Genomic DNA, 22,956 nt, shown 5'->3' on the forward strand with positions numbered 1-22,956 from the left:
GTAGTTGAGGTCAAGAAAAACATTCATGACACAGTTATAATGGCCTCATGACAGCCAATGTCAAAACCAATCACCTGACAGTTTAATGAAATGTTAACCCATAAAGCTAAGTGGTTTCTTAAGTTTGATAATTAATCTGATATGTCATGTTTATGACATATTTATGACAATTTATGTTGTCTTGGTAATGTCAAGTTGTCATGACAAAGACACTGACAGGTTATGATGTATTGGATTATGTCAAGTTGTGATAACAAAGACATCTCAAACAATGTCATATTTGCATTAAAAATGTCATAATTGAGCGAATGACACTTAATGACAGTTGTCATAAACATGCATAAGACCTCCTTCATATTTATGACATCTGCCATGTCATGATTATGAAGGTGTCATGTCAGTCTTATGCACACCCCTTCAAGTAAAGTGTTACCGTGAAATCTTTGTGGAACCGAGTCGTTATTTTGCGGGAACATAATGTCCATAATCTGCTCTGGCCCTCTTCTTACTAGCTCAGTTCTGACAAAATCTGATATTCTATTGGGCCATTATGCTGGGTCTGACATCTTAATGAACCCGGCAGACCCACCTCCACGCTGTGCCCCCTCATTGTCAGTGGGCAGTGCAGCCTCTTGCAGGGGTTCTGTTTCCTCATTTGTGCTGGTGAACTCTACGGACTCATTCATTCATTCGGTGCTATCTTCGGCTGCTGGCACTGGCTCCTTTTGCGGTCGCAACAGACTAATACCTTCCTCGTCGTCGGCCTTCGTCTTTCCATCCCTCTGCTCTTTAGTCACTGCTGCACCTGCACTAGTACTAGCTAGACTAAGGTTAGCTTCTTGAGCAGTGTCGGAACCTTTCGGGAAAAAGTTTGTTAATTTTGGACAGCTTTCAAAGCTTTTCCATTTTGCCTGTGCACGCCTTATAAATTAGGCACCACTAGGCTTTGAACGTCTCATTGCGATCACCCGTTCCCACTGCTCAGAATATGAAAATCAAATTCACTGCTTTTAGCAAAGCCATTCATTGATTATTCAATGATCGCGATCGTCATGGTGCGGCGTGCCAGCACCCTCTGGTGTCTGGCACCCTCTAGTGTCTGGCGCCCTGGGCAATTGCCCAGTTTGACCAGCGCTTCTGCCAGTCCTGATCTTACCACAGATGCTTGCTCTAACATCTGGTTATACATTTTTTTATTTAACTTTGTCTCTTTCTTGAGAAACATATAACCTGTGTTTTAGACACCGAAAATCTTAAACCCCAGCAATTGGCCCACTTTCCTACTTCATCTATAGCTTCTTGGATTTTCCTTTTTACATGACTTACATTTTTTCCATAATGCACTATCATCTGCGTGGTAGTAGTACTTTAGAAAAAACATCACTCATCATTATATTAAAAAGAATAGGGCTTGAAACACTTCCTTGTGGCGTTACATTTTCAGTTGCATAAATTTTTTAATATGATTCTCCGACCCTAACTTGTATAGTCCGATCCATTAAAATACTCATAATCCAGTTATATAGTCTCCCATTTATTCCAATTTTATCCAGTTTAATTAATAGCCCTTCCCTCCACATCATATAATAGGCCTTCTCTACATCAAAAAACACTCCAACTAATACTTCTTTGTTCACTTGCGCTTTTCTTATATCTTTCTCAAGACATAGTATCCTACGAGCCTTCCTAAATCCATTTTGATGTGGGTTTAAAAGCCCTTTACTTTCCAACACATATATCAAACGAGTCATTACCATCCTTTCCATTAACTCACACAAGTTTGATGTTATGGCTATAGGTCTGTAATTCAATGGATTTGATTGATCTTTCCCAGGGTTTTGCTATTAGTATGATAAGGCAGATGGCAAACTTCCTTCTTTCCATACCATGTTAAAAATACTCAAAATGACATTCATTGAAGTATCAATGAAGGTGTTTAACCATTTCATAACAAATGTCATCCTTCCCTGGGGATGTACTGTATGTCTCACATTCAGTAGGGCTTGTATAAGTTTATACATTGAAAACTGAACATTATTTGTTCTTCCATTACTGTATTTTCTGTCTAATACGTTTGGGTTCAACTCAAACTCTGCTCTCTACAACTCCTCATTTCATTAGAAATATTATCACTGCTCTGTACTTTGACAAAAGACTCTGCTAGCACTTCTGCTTTCTCACCATCAGTAATAAAAAATGTTCCTTCATTTACTGAACCAGTAATATTACACCTCTGAATCCCACCTATCTTCCTAATCATTCCCCATACTACTGAAATATTTTGTCACCTATTTTATCTCAAAATTCTCTCCAATGACTTATTTTTGCTGTTCTTACCACTTTCCTAGCATTTTCCTAAGCTCCTTTGTACCAAATAAAATCATCAAATGAAAAAGTCTTCCTTACTTTCCTTAATAATCTATTTCTGACTCTAATTGCCATTCTGCAATATTCTGTCCACCATGGTACTGCTTTCTTTTTTCTATTCTCCTTGCTTTTTCCTATCACATCTTCTGCAGTTTTACACATAATTCCACTGATTTTGCAATTGAGCTCATCTACTTGTTCTGTTGACCCAATACCTTAGTTTAATCTTTCCTCACATATCTCTTGAATGTGACCCAATGTGACCCAATCTGCAGATTTAAAATCTTGAAATTCTCTCAATACTTACTGATGTTACCTCTACTCCAATTTTACTTATAATGGGGAAGTGATCACTACCCAAAGATGTATGATCCAAACTTTGTGACATAATTGTCAAATCAATTGCAGAATAATGCCCTGTAACTGAATCCATTATTTTAAAACTTCTATCTTTATACAAACCAGACTGCTTGTGTCAAGCATTTCCTTTATTACAAATCCATTACTATCAGTGTTTGAACTGCCCCATGTGCTATGTGCATTAAAATCTCCACACAACACCACCCTGTTACTCCCCTCACCCCTATCTTTCCTAATAAATCATTGCTTAACTTCTCACATGGGTTATAAAAATGAATTAATCTTATACTCTGATTCCCACCCCATACCTCCACCGCTACTGCTTCATACTCCATGCTTACATCTAAAGCTCTAAATCTGATAACCTAGCTTAATGAAGGTTATCACCTCAACGCCATTTCAAACTTCCCTATCCCTTCGTACTGCCGTGCACCCCAAACTGCAGATGAGATTTAAGCCATGATTCTTGCACGCAGATTATTTGAAGTTTTTTAGAGGGGTCCTATTATGCCCTTTTACGAAGTCTTGATTTTGTTTTTGGGGTGTACTAGAATATGTTTTCATGCTTGATTGTTCAAAAACACATTATTTTTCACATATTTTACATTATTACAGCTCCTCTCTCCCCAGTCTGGTTGAAGGCATCGTTTTCCATGAAGCCCCTCCTTCCGAAATACGAAATTTGCTGTGATTGGTTAGCTGGCCCAGTGTGTTGTGATTGGCAGAGCTCAGCACGCGTTCGGGAAATGTCCCGTCCCTTCATAACATCGAGCTTCACTCAGATGTAAATATTAACAATCATATCTAACAGTGCAAACACAATGTAAATAAGAGGTTCTAAAGGGAGTTTTGGCGAGAGTCCAGGGGCCTGTTTCAGAAAGAAGGTTAAGTGAAAACTGAGTATGTTAACCCTGAAATGAGAGAAACTCTGGGTTTTCTGTTTCAGAATGGAGGTATGTCAAACCCGTTTCTGAAAGAGAGGTAACTTGTACTCAAAGTCATTTACCATGGTAACTTACTCTGTGAACCTAACCTGGTCGGGAGCAGGTTTTCTTCGGTAAACCCAGAGTTTCTTTCGGTCTCCTCCCCTTTTTTTAAAAAGGAAGCGGTGTTTAAACATCTCATTCATTCTGTCGGCACATTTATTCATTGCACACATTTCCGTCATGCAGAAAGCATCAAAGTGAATGAAATGGCATGCCTTTTTATGGACGATCCTGTAGATGAAGAAGCTGCATTAATTCGTAGGGATTTTGAGGCCCAGAGTGGGTTTTTTTTGTCATATCCCCAAGCATTTTTTATTTGAGCTGTGCCATTTTTCTTTACAGTTAATTAGATACATCCATAATCTCATCCATCCTTACATCAGTAACATCAGCCATCGTGGCCGTGCTCTTACATCCGAGCAGATGCTTTGCTTTGCTTTATGTTTCTTTGCAAAAAGTAGTTTTCTGTGTAACATCGGGGATGCAGAACACATTAGTAAGGCTACTATATGCACAGCGGTAAGGAGAGTGTACCTCGCTCTCAAGCGCTTTCTGAGAATTTTTGTGTTGTTTCCTGGGCACAAACCTGTGAGAGCCATCAAAGAGGAGTTTCACAGGATTGCAGGTCAGTGGTGTAGAAATCGGTTTAAATGAGGCTAACCTGATAAATGACGTTCAGTTAAGAACATCTTGCTGCGACCCGTGGAAGTAACCTAATAATCAGAATTCCCTTTAGGATTTCCCAATGTGGTTGGATGCATTGATGGCACACATATTCCCATCATTGCACCTTCTTATAGTGCGACTATAAGTCGCACTTTTTTTCATAGTTTGGCTGGTCCTGCGACTTATATTCAGGTGCGACTTATATATCAAAATTAATTCAGACTGAGATGAACCAAGAGAAAACATTACCGTCTACAGCCGCGAGAGGGCGCTCTAGTTGGCGGAGTTATTCAGAAGCGACACCATATGAAGAAAATTCAATGGATTCAGTGATGTGGAATGAGATCGCGGGAGCTTGGTGAACTTGTTTACTGGTAACTTGCTTGTTGGACTCGCTGGCTTATGTTAATTTAGCCTATTCAGCCTCCCAGGTATATGTTCTTTATGCTATTGTGTAGCTGAATAACTGTTAATGTGTTGCGTTAACATACCGGACACCTACTCAGCCTGTTGTTCTGTGTGCTACTGTGTAACTTAGTTAAATAACTTGCCTTTCCAGATTAAATGTCTGTTCTTGGTCTTGGATTTTGTGAAATAAATTTCTAAATAAATGCGACTTATACTCCAGTGCGACTTATATATGTTTTTTTCCTCTTCATGACGCATTTTTTGACTGATGCGACTTATACTCCGGAGCGACTTATAGTCCGGAAAATACGGTATTAATGTGCAGGTACACTGAAAGCCTACTGTTTGTAATGGTCAAAGACTACATCACAATACTGTAACGTCTCATTCTTTGCACTATCAAGATCATATGTGATGCTGCACATATCATCACAAATGTGGAGGCCAAGTGGCCCGGCTCTGTTCATGACTCACAAATGTATCGTGAGTCAACCCTGAGAAACAGGCTGGAAAGGGGTAAGTTAATGTATGTCCTATACACTTATTTCAATGTATGCACTACACACTTACAGGGGAACTTCTATGCAGCACTAAAGCAATGTGAACTTTTTTTACAGGAGAGATTGATGGCTTTCTGCTGGGAGATAGGGGTTACCCATGCCAACCAACACTAATTACCCCTTACCCAGAACCTGAACCAGGCCCCCAGCAGCGCTTCAATGTGGCACACTGCAGGACGAGAGGCCGGGTGGAAATGACCATAGGCCTGTTGAAAGCACGTTTCCAGTGCCTATGTCACCTCAGGGTAACCCCTGAAAGGGCCTGCAACATTATTGTGGCATGTGTTGTTCTTCATAATATTGCCATAATTAAAGGGGTGCAACACCCTGCCCTACAAATACAAGACCCAGAGGAAGACCCCATCAACCCTGCAGATTTCCAGGATGGAAGGGTAGTCCGAGATATTATATGCTGCAATGTCTTCTCAGATTAATCCACATGATATCCACCACCACAACCAAGCACAAAATAAACAAAATGAATAAACATAAAATCACAGCAATTTATATGGTGTTCTTTATTTCCTACAAATTCAAAAACAACTGTTAGATTTTAATATAGTTTCAATACCTCCTAGAATTCACCTGTGACCATACACTCACCTCTAGCTTTTGTTTCAGAATCCCGATTTCCAGATCTGCCTTTAGGATCTGGCGATCCAATTATATAAGTTCTTTGCTGGTTTTTTTTCTTCTATTTTTTAATAAGAGGAAGTCCATATAACTCCTTAACTGGCAGCTGAAAATACAGTAGATTAGAGTTACATCATGTAGTTCTAAACAGATTCTACAGAATTAAACGGTGGCATTTACTGAAAATCACTGAACTGTTCATCTGTGAACACAGATAAGAATGTCAATTTATACTTAGATATAAACTTAGATTCTATAGGCTACTCCACATAAAAATGTGAAGAAATGTGAATGTGTAGATTGTTTGATGTGTAGACACATAATGTTAACATTAGCAGAAACTGTTTCTTCATCCCCATTATCCTGTGAAGATGAGCATTTGATTGAGTACACTTTATAATACTATTTGTCATAATTTCTGGTGTATTGAGTAGGCTACTTACAACTGCCTGGGGTTCTGTTGGGACAGGAGGCATTGGTCAGAGGTGGTGGTGCAGGTCCTCCCCCCGTTTTGCGAACCTCTGCCTTCTTTCTGTTGGCTGAGTAGAAGTCAAATGAGAATGAACATTTAGACATATGTAAAAAATGCTGAACTGCTAGACACTGGATGCTATTTAGTTATTTAATATGTCAAATGTTTGTAAAGTCAGGTACCCTACACCTATGGTATGCTCAGGCCTTACCTGATTGAATTATGTTTTTATATTTCATTTGCAGCTGCTGCACATGTTCTTTTAATGCCTGCAGGATTGCACCTACATGAAAATTAATAACATACTGTTCTTCCAGTTTCATCTCTGATATTATAACAGTTGGGTAAGTTACTCTAAAATAGTTATTAACTACTAACTACAAATGACATCTTCAACAGTCTAATTATTATTAATGTAATAATTACTATATCTAGAAAGTATTGGTCTACTTATTACTAATTACTTTCTAAATCCCATATCAGCCTCAACCACTTGAACAATACAAGGAGAGACAAGAAACTGCAGTTTTAATGCTTTCAAATAAACAATATACAATTGCATGAATTATTCTTGAATTGACCAAAGTGTGTAGAGGGAGAAGGTTACATTAAAAATATACCTTTTAAAATTTGATGTTAAATCCACTATTGTTTTATACAGAATTGTTCTATAGTCTATGCAGCATTTAATGCAATTACATCAGATTTTACTTTAAATTACAGAAGAATTAAGAGTAATCCCTTTAATTAAATTACAGTATTTAGATTACATAGTAATTAATTACACCCAACACTGTATAACAGTAATTAAAATGTAAACTTACGCATTGTCTCGAGCAGCTATTTTCTCCCAAGCTAACTCTCTGTCCTTCGCCGCTACAGCCATGTTGTTGTTTTTTTTGTTGTTTTTTTTAAATATGTGTTCGTACTCTCCATATGCTTGGATAAGCACATCCAGTTCTGCTGGTGAAAAATATGCAGACCTCTTTTTTTCTACCGCTGTTGCCATGGTGACTCATAATATCTGCTCCATTGATAATGGCTTTTTATAGTTGTGGTGCATGTGCTTAACTCGTCAGTCAACTTAGAGTTGATTGAACAAACTCATTTCAGCTGTTCTGAAACCGAAAACTCAGAGTTTCCCATCTCAGGGTAAATCAACTCAGAGTTCAAGTTTTAACTCAAGAGTTGGTTGAACCTCATTATTGAAACAGGCCCCAGAACACTCGAGCTGTGTGATTGACAGTTCCAGAGATTGTAAAGGGGGCGTTCTTTGATCGCTTTCTATATATAATTTAATCACAGTTTAAATAACATATTATTTTCATCCTATTAAGAGAAACAATGTGAAGTTGACAGTTTAGTCACTGGTTTGATTTACTGATGTAACGAGGTTAAATGTTGTGGGAAGAAGGAGGTGGGAACCGGTGAACATTCAAACACATTTTAATGGCAAAAATATGGTCAATGCTTTAATTATTCTGATTTGATTTATCATATTTAAGGATTCTGATAAGAATTTTATCATTACCCTATAATCCTCTTTTTTCCTCCTGACCTGTCGATTCTCTCTTTCGCTGTCCGTTCCTGACGCCTGTTCTGAGCCTTTTTCCACATCATATCGTACGCTTTCTCAACATCTAAGAAGACTGCCACCACTGTTTCCCTATTAACCTGCGATTTCCTTATTTCATCTTCCAGGCAAAACACTGGATCCATTGTCCCTCTACCCTTCCTGAATCCACTTTGAAATTATGAAATTAATTCCCTCTTCTCCAAAAAATAAACCTGTCCTTCCTCCCAAACTCTATTGAATAATCTAAGCAGTCTTCCTAATGCTATTTCACACATAAAAGACAACATGACATAACACATTTCATCTCCTCCTGGTGATGTCATTCCTGCTCTGGTAATCTCTCTCCATCTCTGCCTTAGAAAAAGGTGCACTTAATGCATCATCCACCTCCTCTCTTTTTTCCAAGACTCCAGGATAAGCCTTTAATGCCCTTTCCCTTCCTTTTTTCCAATTTCCCTCTAGGTTATCAGAACTGTGTATTGCTACAAAAACTTTTGCCATCATCTCTGCCTTCTCTTTGTCAGTCACTGCCTTCTCTTCCTCACTGACCAGTAGGAGTAGTCCCATTCCCTCCTCACGCCACCCATCTTCCTTATCATCCCCCATACTTCTCCCACCGGTGTCATTCTACCTATTAAGCTGCAGAACTGATGCCAATTATTCCTCTTAGCCTGGCGTATGGTCTTTCTTACTAATGCTTGAGCCCTTTTATACTGTAACAAATGCTCATAATTATGGGTTCATCTCAATTGCCTTAAGGCCCTGTTCCTACCTTTTACAACTTCTCTGCATTTCTCTGTCCACCATGGAACTGCTTTCCTTTTCCTTTTCCCATAACTCTTGGGAATAGTTTCATCTGCCACCCCTCTAACAATTTCCTGGAAACTACTAAACTCTCTATCAATATCCATATCTCTAACTTCCCCAGTTAACCTTTCCTCACATAACTCCTTGAATTTTGCCCAATTAGCCTTACCAAACACCCTTCTCCCTACTCCCTCTTCAGACTGTTTTTCAACTCTCATTCTAATTGAGCATAATATAGGAAAATGATCACTCCCTACTGTCGACCCCTCCCGTATCTCCCATTCACATAACCTTGCTATATCATTAGATGTAATAGTAAGGTCTAGTGCAGCCTCATTTCCTGAAACCATATCAATCCTTGTTCCTCTACCATCATTAAGACACACATCCCTTTCAAATCCAGCAACTCCTCTATCACCCGACCATTTTCATCCAACTTCTTCCCACCCCAAAGTGGACTGTGAGCATTAAAATCCCCACACCACACTACCTATCGTCTGTCCTGTCCCTCAACATCTTCCATTTTATCTAATTCCAATTTCCTACATGGATTGTAAAAGTTAATTATAGCTACACCATCCAGTCCTACCCACACCTCCACCACCATATATTCCAATTCCTTTCCCAATCCCAGGACCCTATATGGGAACCCCCATTTAATAAATGTAGCACATCCTCCCCCACCTCCTTCATTTCTATCTCGACGAACAGACACATACCCCTGTATCACAAAATCTAGTTTTGGTCTAAGCCAGGCCTCCTGGATACAACATCTGGTTCAAATCCAAACATCTGGCTTTTGCACCACTTCATCAATAAAGCTTTTAAGCTCTTGTCCATTTGCTACCAAGCTTCGGGCATTCCATTGTATTAAAAACACCATGATTAATATCAACCAACTTATGTTTCCTGACTAGACTGATGTTTGAGATCATCTCTCACTGTTTACCATGTCAGCCCTGTTACGTCCAAATGCCGCTTTGCCGCCATAACTATCAACTGTATTCTTTCCGTCTTTGATTTTACATCTGCTGTACCATTAATCACACCAGCTATAAATGTGACTAGTTTCCTTACATTTACTTGCATCATATTCCCCTCATTCTGCTTTATTTGTCTTGTTTCTTTCTCCACACTCCCCACACTGCTAGTTCCTGTTGTCTGGTTTCGGACCATTTTTACTGCTTCTGCATATGACACCTTCTGTCCTACTCTCATTTATTGCACATGTACTGCTTCCTTCATCACTGCACATCCTCCATAAGCCACATTATGAGCACCTCCACAGTTACAACATTTAGGTGGTATGCCTTCCCCACACTGACCATAACTATGATTTCCTCCACATCTGGCACACCTTCTTGTCTCCTTGCTCATTAGGCTACGGCTACATGTCCAAACCGCTGACAGTTATAGCATCTAAGTTGTTTTGGCATGTAAGGTCTTACAAAGTAACTCATATAACAAATTGTTACTTTCTTTGGGAGGGCCTCTCCCTCAAACTGTAACAAAACTGACAGACTATCCTCCTTAATTCCTTCTCTTGTTGTTTGAAGTCTTTGTGCACTCATCATTATCCCACCCCTTAAATTAGCCTTCACCTCTTCCATCCCTACACACACTGGAATACCTGTAATCACCCCCTTTCTCTATTTTGTCCTTCCCAGATCAGATACAGCACTCTCCACCTGAAACTGCCCCATTCTTTCCAGCTTGAGTGCCCGATCCCTCTGACCCATGTCTTTACAAGTAATCAATAAACTTCCATTTCTTAGCACCCTTGCTGCATTTATATCATCAATCGCCTTTTTTAATGCTGATGTCAGTCTAACCGGATTTATACCTTCCACTCCACCTTCCTCCCTAAACTTGATCACTACTTTATAATCTTGGTCATCTCGTTCCTCTAATGTACATATCACTCTCCTCACCACTCAGATCCGAGTTACTACTACCTAGTGTGCAAGCCTTCCTTTTCTTCATCAAATTTCCATTTTTACCTCCTACCTGCTTTCCCTTTCCATCTTTCCCCTTATCTCGTCATCTCCTTCCTCCATCTCCATCTCCAGTCCAGTCACAGTACAGCTGTGCCAACTGCCGTCTATCCGATCAAGTAAATGTTTTCTATTTGTGTGTGCGTATAAGCTGCTGTTGCTCCGGTGCCCAGCATTCACCTTGTTCTGACTCACTCATAAAGGCAGTTTTTGACGCCATCTAATGGCATAATAATGTAACTTTCACTGAAGTCCATATTACGATCCTTTCTCTATACCAAATACGACATATTATTTATATAAAATAATATTTTTTGAACAACAATATTTAAATTAACAATATAGCCATTATAAAAGACATTAGGAAAAAAAACACAAGCAAAGAACAAGCAGCACTAGTACATAATTTAAGTCAAATATAGGCTAAATATAGTGTTATGAAACTTAATTTTCCCCTTAACCATAATCAATTTGATCTGGAACAAGTAATAGATTAATAAGATCAGATTGCCCGTTTGATATACCCCAAATGAGCCAGTGGCAAATTCTCTAAAGACTGGCCGAGATGACACTGTTCTCTGCGGGAACATGAGTGCTGAATGGCCGCTGACGGCCTGGAGCTCGCATTTGCGAAAGCGTCTCGACAGATTGTAAAATAGTTTTGAGTATATATTAGTCACATGTTTGAGGTCTAAAATAACTACATTCTCGCCTAAAAAAATAAACTCTTAGAACTACACTTCGTGACACAACAACAGTAGTATTTTTTTTTTAAAAATATGGTCGATTTGCTCGACCGCCATGACAGTCGCCGCAAGCGGAGTGATACAAACGGTAGCACTTCTGAAAAAGGCTCTCAGCCAATCAGATTCGAGAACCAGAAAGAACTGTTGTATTTAAATATATAAAACACAACCCTGCTTCGTTTACATTTTAAAAATATATCAATATATGGTTCTGGCAATATGTGCACATGTACTCTAATAATCTTCACTGTAATAAAATGAAATATGACATAGAAACACAACCCTGTCTCTTTTTGTTAAATGTCAGTTTTAATGATCAATAATAGCCATTATAAAGTATAAGTAAAAGGAATAAGAACCCAGACAGCATGGTAACATTGATTCAATATTGAGTTTTGATCCAAACCATCATTTTGGTTGACATCAAAATTTCAATGTTTAAAGTGTGTTGGATCAGCATTGAAATGTTGATGAAAGTGAACAGCACACATGGGTGAAGACAGTGAAATTGAACTAACAGTGAGTCTTAGTTTATGAGCACAATATCTTGCAGGCATGTATCTGTGCAAAACACTACTGGGTGTTTCCCAATCAGTGGGGCGTTTCAGTTCATGATGGGCACTTTCAATGGTGTTAACTCATTTGCTCTAATAGACTGGGGGTTTGGTTTAGGGGTGGGCCCTCATGATTTTAGCAAGTCTTTTGAAAAATGGTTCAAAAACACCAATTGTAGTTTGAAAATTGGCACTAATTGGTATACGCCCATTTTGGTTTTGCATGTGGGCTTCTCAGTAGTTAATTAATGCTTCCTTATTAGAGAGAAAACACAAGGTGCATCCTATACGGAAGTCTTGTGTGTTTGACATGCATGAACTCTCCGAGTTTCAAACAATGGTGCATATAATGTATTTCTGTTTTTAGCATGCTTTTTATTTATTGTTACTAAATCTACTAACATACATTCATTTTCAAAGTAAGTAAAGTGTTGAAATAAATCGCACAGATAGCATGGGAACATTGATACAATGTTGAGTTTTGATCCAAACCATAATTTTGGTTGAGATTGACATTTCAGTGTTTAAAGTGTGTTGGATCAGCATTGAAATTTTGATAAAAGCCAACAGCACACATGGTTGGAGACAGTGACATTGAACTAACAGTGATTTGTAGTTTATGAGCACAAGATCATTCAGGCATGTATCTCTGCAGAACATCAGTGGGGCGTTTTCAAACCACAATGGGCATTTTCAACCGCTTTACCTGATTTGCTCTAATCCATTGGAGGCTTGGTTTAGGGGTGGGGTGGTTTAGCAAGTCTGTTGATAAATGGTTGAAAAACATTGATTGTAGTTTGAAATTGGCCACTTATTGGTAAACGCCCATTTTGGTTTTGCATGCTCACTTCTCAGTAGTCTAATGCTTCCTCATTAGAGAGAAAACATAGGTGCATCCTATACAGAAGTCTTGTTTGTTGAAGCACCTGACATACTTACATGACTTCTCTAGCACAGTTTCAAACAATGGTGCATCTACATACTTAAATGCACATTGCTTTAGTAAAGTTTATTACGAATTTCCTGAATAAAGTTCTAATGTCATTTAACACATTTCTTGAAGTGCAGGAGAGCAAGAAAGTTACACTGCAAACATAGCCCATGTCTTGCATCCATCAGTGCTTGCATGCAGAGCACATTGCTCCTTTAGTAGGAATGAAGGCCGACGAAGATTGACAATAAATATAAAAAAAAGCAGCCCCCTCCTGATAATGCTGACATTGATTATACACCGAGTTGTTGTCGACAGCATAATCACCTGACCTGGGACTTGATGATATCCTGTGCCTTATCACTGCTTAATCAGGTAATCATTCATATTCCTGAATCTGTATTAAATTTGAGAAATGCAACTGATTTCCAATCAGTTTAGCTTGTTTCCACTGAAACACAATAACAAAAAACATCTTGTGTTTATTAAGAAAGTGACTGACATGGCTATTTTGTGATATTTAAAGAGATTAAGGTCTACATAAGGTGAATCTGCAGCTTGAAAGGGATAGTTCAGCCCGAAATGAAAATTCTGTCATTATTTACTCATCCTCAAGTTGTTCCAAACCTGTATGAATTTCTTTCTTCTGCTGCACACAAAAGAAGATAGAGTGAAGAATGTTGGCATCCAGACAGTTGATAGCCATTGACCTCCATGGTATTTATTTTCTACCATGGAAATCAATGGCCACCGTCAACTTTCTGGTTACCAACATTCTTTAAAATATCTTCTTTTGTGTTCAACAGAAGAAAGAAACTCATACAGGTTTGGAACAACTTGAGGGTGAGTAAATGATGACAGAATTTTCATTTCAGGCTGAACTATCCCTTTAAAGAAATTTTCATTGAAAAAACCTAAGTTCTTTTATTCTACAAGATAAACTTGTTACTTGAATGCTATGTAGTTTCACAGAAAATTAACTGAGATATTGTTAATGGCTATAGCTCACAGGTGTTTGTTCCTGTTCATGAAGTCATGAGTTTAGCTCCAACACCTGCCTGGAAGTTTCCATTGATCCTAATGACCTTGATTAGCTGCTTCATGTGTGTTTAATTAGGGCTGGAGATAAAATCGGACACCCCTGCCATAGTGATTTCTTTTGATATTGAAGCATTAATAGATTTTAGAAAAATAAATGAAATAATCAGAATTTAACGATACTTTAATCATAGTTATAATATTTTGTGTTCAGCAACTTTTTTTAAAAAGTGAATCGTATTGTGTTTAGTACAGTATATTAACATTCTTGAATGTGGCAACTGAATTGACTTGTTCTCGAGTAACATCATGCTTTCTTTTTCAGATTTCAGAGAACCCAAAGGAAAAGAGGCAGTAGTCTGATGTATGACAGATTTTTAAAAACCTGAACCGTTGGACCACCTGTAGTTATGACATCAGACTTCTGAACAAAATAAAGAAGTGTGAAGTCGCACACTGAAAATTACTGCTCCAAAAGAGTTTATTCAAGCAACGTTTCGACCATCAGGTCTTCATCAGGCTCAATCAGACTTCTGAAGGCAATTTTATTTTTAAAGGTTGAAATGCTTTTGTCCTATTTCTCCCCCTTTCTTTTTTAAAGAATGATCTTTTAATATATTTTTGTCATTGATTGATTGAATAAAATAAATTAACTCAACTGCTGGAAATGTGTCATTTATATTTTAAAATGTTTTTGCCAAATTTTTGGTCAGGAATTTGTTGACGCTTCATTGAAGTGTAGTTGAAATATTAATGTTTCAACATTAACTTAGTAAATCAGATGGCAACATTGGTTGACATTCCTTTTCAGTTGTATTTTCAGTGTTTCAATAAAATGTATTTAGAATCAACATCACATTGTAACATTGATCAAACCATATTACCAAAGATTATTTCTGTTAATTTCAGTGTTGATTCAACAGCAGTGATGTAGATTCAACATCATAGTGTAACATTGATTCAACAATATTACCATTGATTATTTTTGTTAATTTCAGAGTTGATTCAACAGCAGTGATGTAGATTCAACATCATAGTGTAACATTGATTCAACAATATTACAATCGATTTATTTTAGTTAATTTCAGTGTTGATTCAAAAGGAGTGATGTTGATTCAACATTACCATTGATTATTTGTGTTAATTTCAGTATTGATTCAGCATCGGTGATGTAGAATCAATCATAGTGTAATGTCGATTCAGTAGCATTACTATTGATTTTTTGTTCAACAGTTTCAACATTAACTGAGGGTGCAAAAGTGATGTTGATAAAAAATCACTTTGTAATGTTGAATCAATACTATTACCGTTGATTTTTGGTTGAAATCTCAACATTGCTTCAGCATTAACTGAGGGTGTAAGAGTGATGCAAAAACAACATCACTTTGTAATGTTGAAGCAATATTAACACCATTGATTTGTGATTGAAATCTGAACATTATTTCAATATTAACCGAGGGTGCAAAAGTGACATTGAAACAACATCACTTTGTAATGTTGAAGCAATATTAACACCATTGATTTGTGATTGAAATCTGAACATTATTTCAATATTAACCGATGGTGCAAAATTGACATTGAAACAACATCACTTTGTAATGTTGAAGCAATATTAACACCATTGAATTGTGATTGAAATCTGAACATTATTTCAATATTAACCGAGGGTGCAAAAGTGACATTGAAACAACATCACTTTTTAATGTTGAAGCAATATTAACACTATTGATTTGTGGTTGAAATCTGAACATTATTTCAATATTAACTGAGGGTGCAAGAGTGATGGTAAAACAACATCACTTTCTAACGTCATTTCAATGTAATCAGCGTTGACGCATCAACACTGACTCAACATTGTTTCAATGGTTACATGCTATCTGGGAAGCTATATAATAATAAATAAAAACAAGCAAATAATTCAGTCAAACATACAAAGCTCTCGGAGGCTACAATGGTAAAGTTAATTAGCCATATATAGAGGTGTATAGTCCAGGGGTCAGAAAGTAAAAGTCCTGCCATATGCTTATTCCACCCATGAACTCAGCCAGCTGATTCATCTGATGATCTCCTGGCTGAAAAATTGTGCTAATTAACAAATCCAGGTGATTGGAACAAAATACTGAGGAGGACTTTTACTTTCTGAACCTGGACTTTACACCTCTGGCCATATATAAAGTTATGAAACTTCACTTTGCCTTCATCCAAAACGATTTGCCAGGGAACAAATTATAGATTCATGAGACCAAAGATTGCCCGTTTTAGATGCACACGAGATGAATTATATTTTATGTTTAACCACTACAAAGACATCAGAGCCAGCGGCAAACGTCAAAAGGACTAGCCGAGGTAAGGCAGTTCTCTGCGGGGTACATGAGCGCTGAGAGCCTGCTGATTGTCTGGATCTCACAACTCTGAAAATGTCAGATAAAATTTTCAAACAGACACTATCTTTCTAAATAAACCACAGATTTGAGCTATAAACAACTACATTCTCGCCTGAAAACACTTAAAACTAAATTTTGTGACACAATAACAATTACGTGGGGTTTCTCCTCTGCTATTGAAACTTCGTCCCCTTGGAATTATAAGGTTCTATCTGACATTTTTTGTCAAAATTTAGTTATTCACATATTCTTATTCTGTGACCACTTCTTTACATTATGTGATGTTGTTTTTTAAGTTGTGTACATTTTGGAACTTTTTATTTAGAAAATAAAAAGGTTCTTTCTACACAGTCGAATGGAATGCAAAAACTTTAAAGCTCAATATCTCAAAACTGCTCAGAACGCAGATAGAACCTTATAATTCCAAGGGGACGACTTGCTGGTTGGTGCGAGATGCATTCTGGGATACCTGTCCGCACAAGTCACCTCTTGATGCATCCTCAAAAAACAAAAGGGGTGGATCAAGAACACATCCGGGGATTTGAACTGTACTTGGCTAGATGTGAACTTTGAATTAGAACAGTACTTGGGCAGCAACTGATGACGTTTCAGTACAGACAAGACAAGTAGAGACAAGAACACATATTGAGAAACGGCCCATGACGCAGCATCATTTGAAAGTTCAACCAGTGGAAACTGGATCTCAGGTGATGTGGGTGGGTATAGTGGGATGGGACGATATGTAGAGAGCAATCGGACACTCCCCTGATTGACAGGTCTTGATTTACTGTGCACCACAAAATAGGAGTGCACAGCTGAAACAGTGCTGGAAGACTCACCAACCAGGATCTTATTACTTGATACTTATTCTATGTAATTGTCACGGTGTGACAAAAGCCAGATAAAGAGAGAAAGTAAAATCCTCGTGAAGGCAGTATTATTTGGAGACCTCTGGTGGATGGTCGTCTCATCACACCGCGAAATCTGCTGCCATGGCAGCGAGGCCAATTGCCTGATTGACAACAGGTGAGGAGAATTACAGAGAGTGTTGTGAGAGGAACGTGCATTAAGATGGGGCTTTAAAAAGAGAGAGGAAACAGACGGTCGGTGTGGTTCTCCTCCCGTGAGATACTGTGTTCTGTCGGCGGGTTGTTTATATTTGAAGCTGGACTGTGAAGCAGGGCGAAGATTGAAGCCGAGAAATGGACATGAGAGAGTGAAGCTTTGTCAATGAGATCTAGGGGATATCGTCAACAGTGGGAAAGACGCAAAGTGATGAGTATTTGATCTGTTGTTTATATGCACTGACACTGAAGTGGTGTGGAAAGTCTGGAAAGCGTGTGGCACGAGTGAAGTATTACACCGAGTGAATTAATGATCTGTCTCCAACCTTTGTTCTTCCTGCACTGAATGTGACGATTACTACATCCGTTTGACTGTCTCTGAGAGAAGTGGAGCCCGTGTAGAGACGAGAGTCGATCTGGTGGGAGAAAGACCGGTGGGTGAGTGCTGGCCCGAATGCACGTGTGCGAGTGGAATGCAGTGCCTGAAGTGATGATTCACACGGTTTGTGTTATGGAGTGAAGTTTATCGTGTGGAGAAGTATTAATAGTCTGCTGTGCACTCGCTTCTATAGTCTATCACCCGCTGTCTCTGAACGGGGTTCGTTACATCCAGCGTCCAACTTACCATTTGAGACAGTCCCACTCTGTGAATGCTGCCGATCCATTAATTCCTGTTACATTGTTGCAGCGTACAGTTGAACTGGAGCGTCTTGCTTAAAGCAATCTTCCTGTCTGGTGGTCTCCACATGTCCCGATCGAAAGCCGCTGCCCTGGTTGGAAAGGAGAGAAGGTAGTACAGATGAATGTTTCATCCACTGTTGAATGGTCAAATCCTGTTGCATTGTTGCAGTGTACAGCTGAACTGGAGCGTCTTGCTTAAAGCATCCTTCCCGTCTGGTGGTCTCCACACGTCCCTATCAAAAGCCGCTGTCTGGTTGGAACGAGAGAAGGTATTGCAGCTGAATGTTTCATTACTGCTGAATGGTCAAATCCTGTTGCATCGATACAGTGTACAGCTGAAGTGGAGTGTCTTGCTTAGAGCATCCTTTCCGTCTGGTGGTCTCCACATGCTTCATCGAAAGTCGCTGTCCTGTTCAGAAAAGGTATTTGAAATGAACGTTTGATATGCTGTTGAATAGTTAAACCCTGCTACCTGGTTACAGTGCACAGCCGAAGTGGAGTGTCCCGCTCAAGTGTCCTCTCCGTCTGGTGGTCTCCAAATGTCCCATTGAAGGCTTGTCCTGTTCAGAACGAGAGAAGGTATTTCAATTGAACGTTCCATATGCTGATGGGAAGTTAACTCCTGCTACCTGGTTACAGTGCACAGCCGAAGTGGAGTGTCCCGCTCAAGTGTCCTCTCCGTCTGGTGGTCTCCAAATGTCCCATTGAAGGCTTGTCCTGTTCAGAACGAGAGAAGGTATTTCAATTGAACGTTCCATATGCTGTTGGGAAGTTAAATCCTGTTACCTGGTTACAGTGTACAGTCAAGTGGAGTGTCTCCCTCAAAGCGTCTTCTCCGCCTGGTGGTCCCCACCTGTCCCCACTGAAAGCCTCCGCCCTGCTCAGAAAGAGAGAAGGTATTTCAATTGAACGTTCCATATGCTGTTGGGAAGTTAAATCCTGTTACCTGGTTACAGTGTACAGTCAGGTGGAGTGTCTCCCGCAAGCGTCTTCTCCGCCTGGTGGTCCCCGCCTGTCCCCACTGAAAGCCTCCGCCCTGTTCAGAAGGAGAGAAGGTATCACTGAGCGTCGCATCTTGTTGAACCATTGAACCCTGTTGTATTGTTGCAGGGCACAGTCAAAGTGAAGTGTCCTCTTGCCGGGTGGCCTTCCGTGCCCGTGTTGCAAATTGTTGCTGCTGTTCGGAAGGAAGGAGAATAGCCACGGCACGTGGCTCAATCAAAGTGTCGTCTTGCTGTCCACGGTCCCCTCCTGGCCCGGCCTGCTCGCCACCTGCGCCCCTGTGACCCGTCTGAATTGAGGATCCCCGTCCTCTGGATACTTACCTCTGGGCAGCCTCCGGCACTCGTTCCATCCTCACCATATTTACCTGGTTCCAGTCCGAATGGGGTCCGAGTAGCCAAGACGTCCTTGTGAGCCCTGTAAAGAGTACTTACCCAGTGACCTACCTGGATGGTGTGTGTCCTCCTTGATTCCTCTCCGACGAGCCGCAGGGTGTTCACGAACGTCCATCTCGCTCCGGTCCAGGGGCCCATCGAATTGCTTCTGGCGACAAGAAGGAAGATTTTAATTAGGACTTTTCAAATTATTTGCTTTTAACTCAATAAAGAAATTGTTATTCCTTTATCCTCTGTCTGCTGTTTGGTTCCTTGACACGCTCCTCGAGGCGGTACCCGGTCTCCAGGGGTGGGTGCAGTCTGGCTTGGCCCACCCCGACCTGTGACATAATTATAAATAATTGTATGCTTTATTGTAGATTTACACAAGTAGGTAAGTAGGTCTTATGCTCAGATTAACACTCTTTTTTTTTTTTTTTTTTTTTTTTTTTTTTTGACTTTTGATAAACAGGCTAAATGGTTCCAAATGCCATAACTTTTGATTGCTTTGAAAAATCAACACAAAATTTTGCTCAGATACAGTTGACATGATTTTTATGAGCTTCCATATATACTTAGTCATCATTTCAATCATCAATAATAACTAAATAAATCAATAAATTGCATCGCTTTTTCTGGGGTTTTCTCAGCAATGATGTAAGAACCACCAAACATGATCAAATTTATTTTTTGAATATTTGAAAGGTTTTCTATCAAATGAGACCATGCACTAGTTTATATCTTGTTTTTTTCTGTAGAGTTATAAGCCATTACTTTTAAATATGCCACTTAGATGTGAAATCGTTAAAAATGCCTTCAGGGTGTAAGTGGTTAAGAGAATAACCTTAAAGATTCTTATAATATTATAATGTGCCACAGAGTTAGCAAAATGTAATGTAAATTAACAAATAGGAAGCAAATTTTGGATAACATGCTACATGTGTGATTTTAATTAACCATAGTATGCAATTCTGGAACATTAAACCAAAAGAGTTTGAATTAATACATGGGCCAAACTCTATAAAAGGAAAATCATGAGATAGGAACATTGGATACATGTTTATACATTCAAGTGGTTATATATAGAATATATGGGATTAAAAGGGTTTATTTGTCCTTTTCAATGAGAATTAAGTGAGAGTCAAACCTCTCTCTAGAAATTATTTTGCTTCTTTTACATGAGACTGAACCTCATTGGTTCTTGCGGAAGCTCAAATGTTCTGCGCAACACGAGACTGAACCTCATTGGTTCTTGCGTAAGCTCAAACGAGCTGCGTAACACGAGAATGAACCTCATTGGTTCTTGCTGAAGCTCAAACGTGCTGCGTAACACGAGACTGAACCTCATTGGTTCTTGCTGAAGCTCAAACGTGCTGCGTAACACACAAGAACGAACCTCAATAGCAGCTTTTCCACTGTCAGGCCAGTGCGAGCCAGGGCTTTTTAACAGGCTGGGCTGGGCTAATAGCCTCGGACCTGTAGCACCGAGCCCAAATCCATGCTACGTTATCACTTTCGGGCCAGAAGCTCCGCAGCGCTTCACTAAAACCCGCCTGTAACATGCCTCTCTGGAACAACGTCACACAAACCCATCATTTCACCAGAAAACTAATCAGAAAAAAATCACTGGAAACTAGCTAGATCGCAAAACGGAAACGATAAAAGCTGCCGTTTGGTGGCATTTTTGTTGTTTACTTATAAAGATTTAAATTCCAAGCATTGATGATTTACCACAGTTTTACAATAATAAGTGAAACATTGATCATAATGAATTAATTTGTGTCAAGATTGCACATTAGTCACAGAAATAAAGTGGTATTTACCATTATTTCACAAAAGAAAAAGGGAACACACATGCTTATTCAGTCGCGTCTGTTTCTGTTTATTTGTAGTCACAGGACAGTATGTTTACATTGCATTTAGAAAGAATGATAATTTCTACAAATTTTCCACCAAAAATACAACCTGAGGACCTTTAGCATTCTCTCCAGTGACAGTCCCAATACAGTTATATTTTCAGTCATAGAAACAGAAAAAAACTCCTGAAAAACCAGAGTTGCTTTATTTTATGACATATGCAGAGCTAAATATGGATATCAGACAGTCCGGTATAAAGAGACAAGACATACTGACAGATAAAATAAATACACGATTGTGATAGCCTTTATCATTTGTCTTGATTTCTTCAAGCGGTCGTATTTACCATGTTTACTATGGTAATGGTTAGCACGCATAGTCTTTTGTATCGCATATAGATATTTCTGCCTTATACGGTGATCAGAATCCACATCGGATCACAAACAGAAGTTATTTCAAACACTCGCTGCTGTCTGAGAGTGAGTTTTTAGTGCTTTAATGCTGATGTTAGCTGGTATATGTAATCATCCGCCGTCTCCAGACTCAGATAAATTCTGACAGTGGAAACACAGCTATTGGTTCTCAATGAAGCTCAAACGTGCTGCATAACAGATTAAACCTCATTGGTTCTCGCTGAAGCTCAAACGTCCTGCATAACACACAAGAATGAACCTCATTGGTTCTTGCAGAAGCTCAAATGTGCTGCGTAACACAAGAATGAACCTCATTGGTTCTTGCAGAAGCTCAAATGTGATGCGTAACACAAGAATGAACCTCATTGGTTCTTGCAGAAGCTCAAATGTGCTGCGTAACACAAGAATGAACCTCATTGGTTCTTGCGGAAGCTCAAACGTGCTGCATAACACGAGAATGATCCTCATTGGTTCTCGCTGAAGCTCGAACGTGCAGCGTAACACGAGAATGAACCTGATTGGTTCTTGAGGAAGCTCAAAGTGCTTCGTAACACACAAGAATAAACCTCATTGGTTCTCGCTGAAGCTCAAACGTACTGCCTAACACGAGAATGAACTTGATTGGTTCTTGTGGAAGCTCAAACATGCTGCATAACACGAAAATGATCTTCATTGGTTCTTGAACCTCATTGATTCTTACACTTCAAGCAATTATGCTTAAGCTTCTGTTTATCATGAGTGATCTGTGAGTTGAAGAATAACTAAATTAAATCCATTCATCAAGTGATTGTGTCTCTTCAGAAAATTTGGACTAAAACGTTTTGATTAGTTTTACGATCTCTTTATGAACTTTTTAAAGAAACAAAGTGTCAGTTGTGTGGACTGTCAATGGAGGAACAGAAATCTCTCAGCAGATAATTTCAAATATCTTCACTTGTATTTCGAAGATGAAGGAAAGTCTTACTTGGTTGGCATGAGTAAATGATGACAGAATTTTCAATTTTTGGGTGAACTTTATAACTGGATGGAAGTTTTGTATGCAATTTAAAGACATAAATATTAATCATTAAGTAATAAATATTA

General features: G+C 39.0%; 2 long non-coding RNA genes across 2 annotated transcripts; one reads left to right on the forward strand and one right to left on the reverse strand.

Moving 5' to 3' along the window:
• Positions 1-4,683: 4,683 nt before the first annotated feature.
• On the forward strand, positions 4,684-5,835 carry LOC311072570. The gene is made up of 4 exons (XR_014604026.1): positions 4,684-4,810; positions 5,086-5,112; positions 5,192-5,303; positions 5,405-5,835. It is a non-coding gene; the product is annotated as an uncharacterized lncRNA (long non-coding RNA).
• A 117-nt stretch (positions 5,836-5,952) lies between these two features.
• LOC311072571 lies at positions 5,953-7,378 on the reverse strand. The gene is made up of 3 exons (XR_014604027.1): positions 7,277-7,378; positions 6,424-6,519; positions 5,953-6,086 (listed from the first exon to the last, which is right to left on the reverse strand). It is a non-coding gene; the product is annotated as an uncharacterized lncRNA (long non-coding RNA).
• Positions 7,379-22,956: the final 15,578 nt, after the last annotated feature.

The sequence above is a fragment of the Abramis brama genome, assembly GCF_963993115.1.
Source record: "Abramis brama genome assembly, chromosome: 21".
Taxonomy (NCBI): domain Eukaryota; kingdom Metazoa; phylum Chordata; class Actinopteri; order Cypriniformes; family Leuciscidae; genus Abramis; species Abramis brama.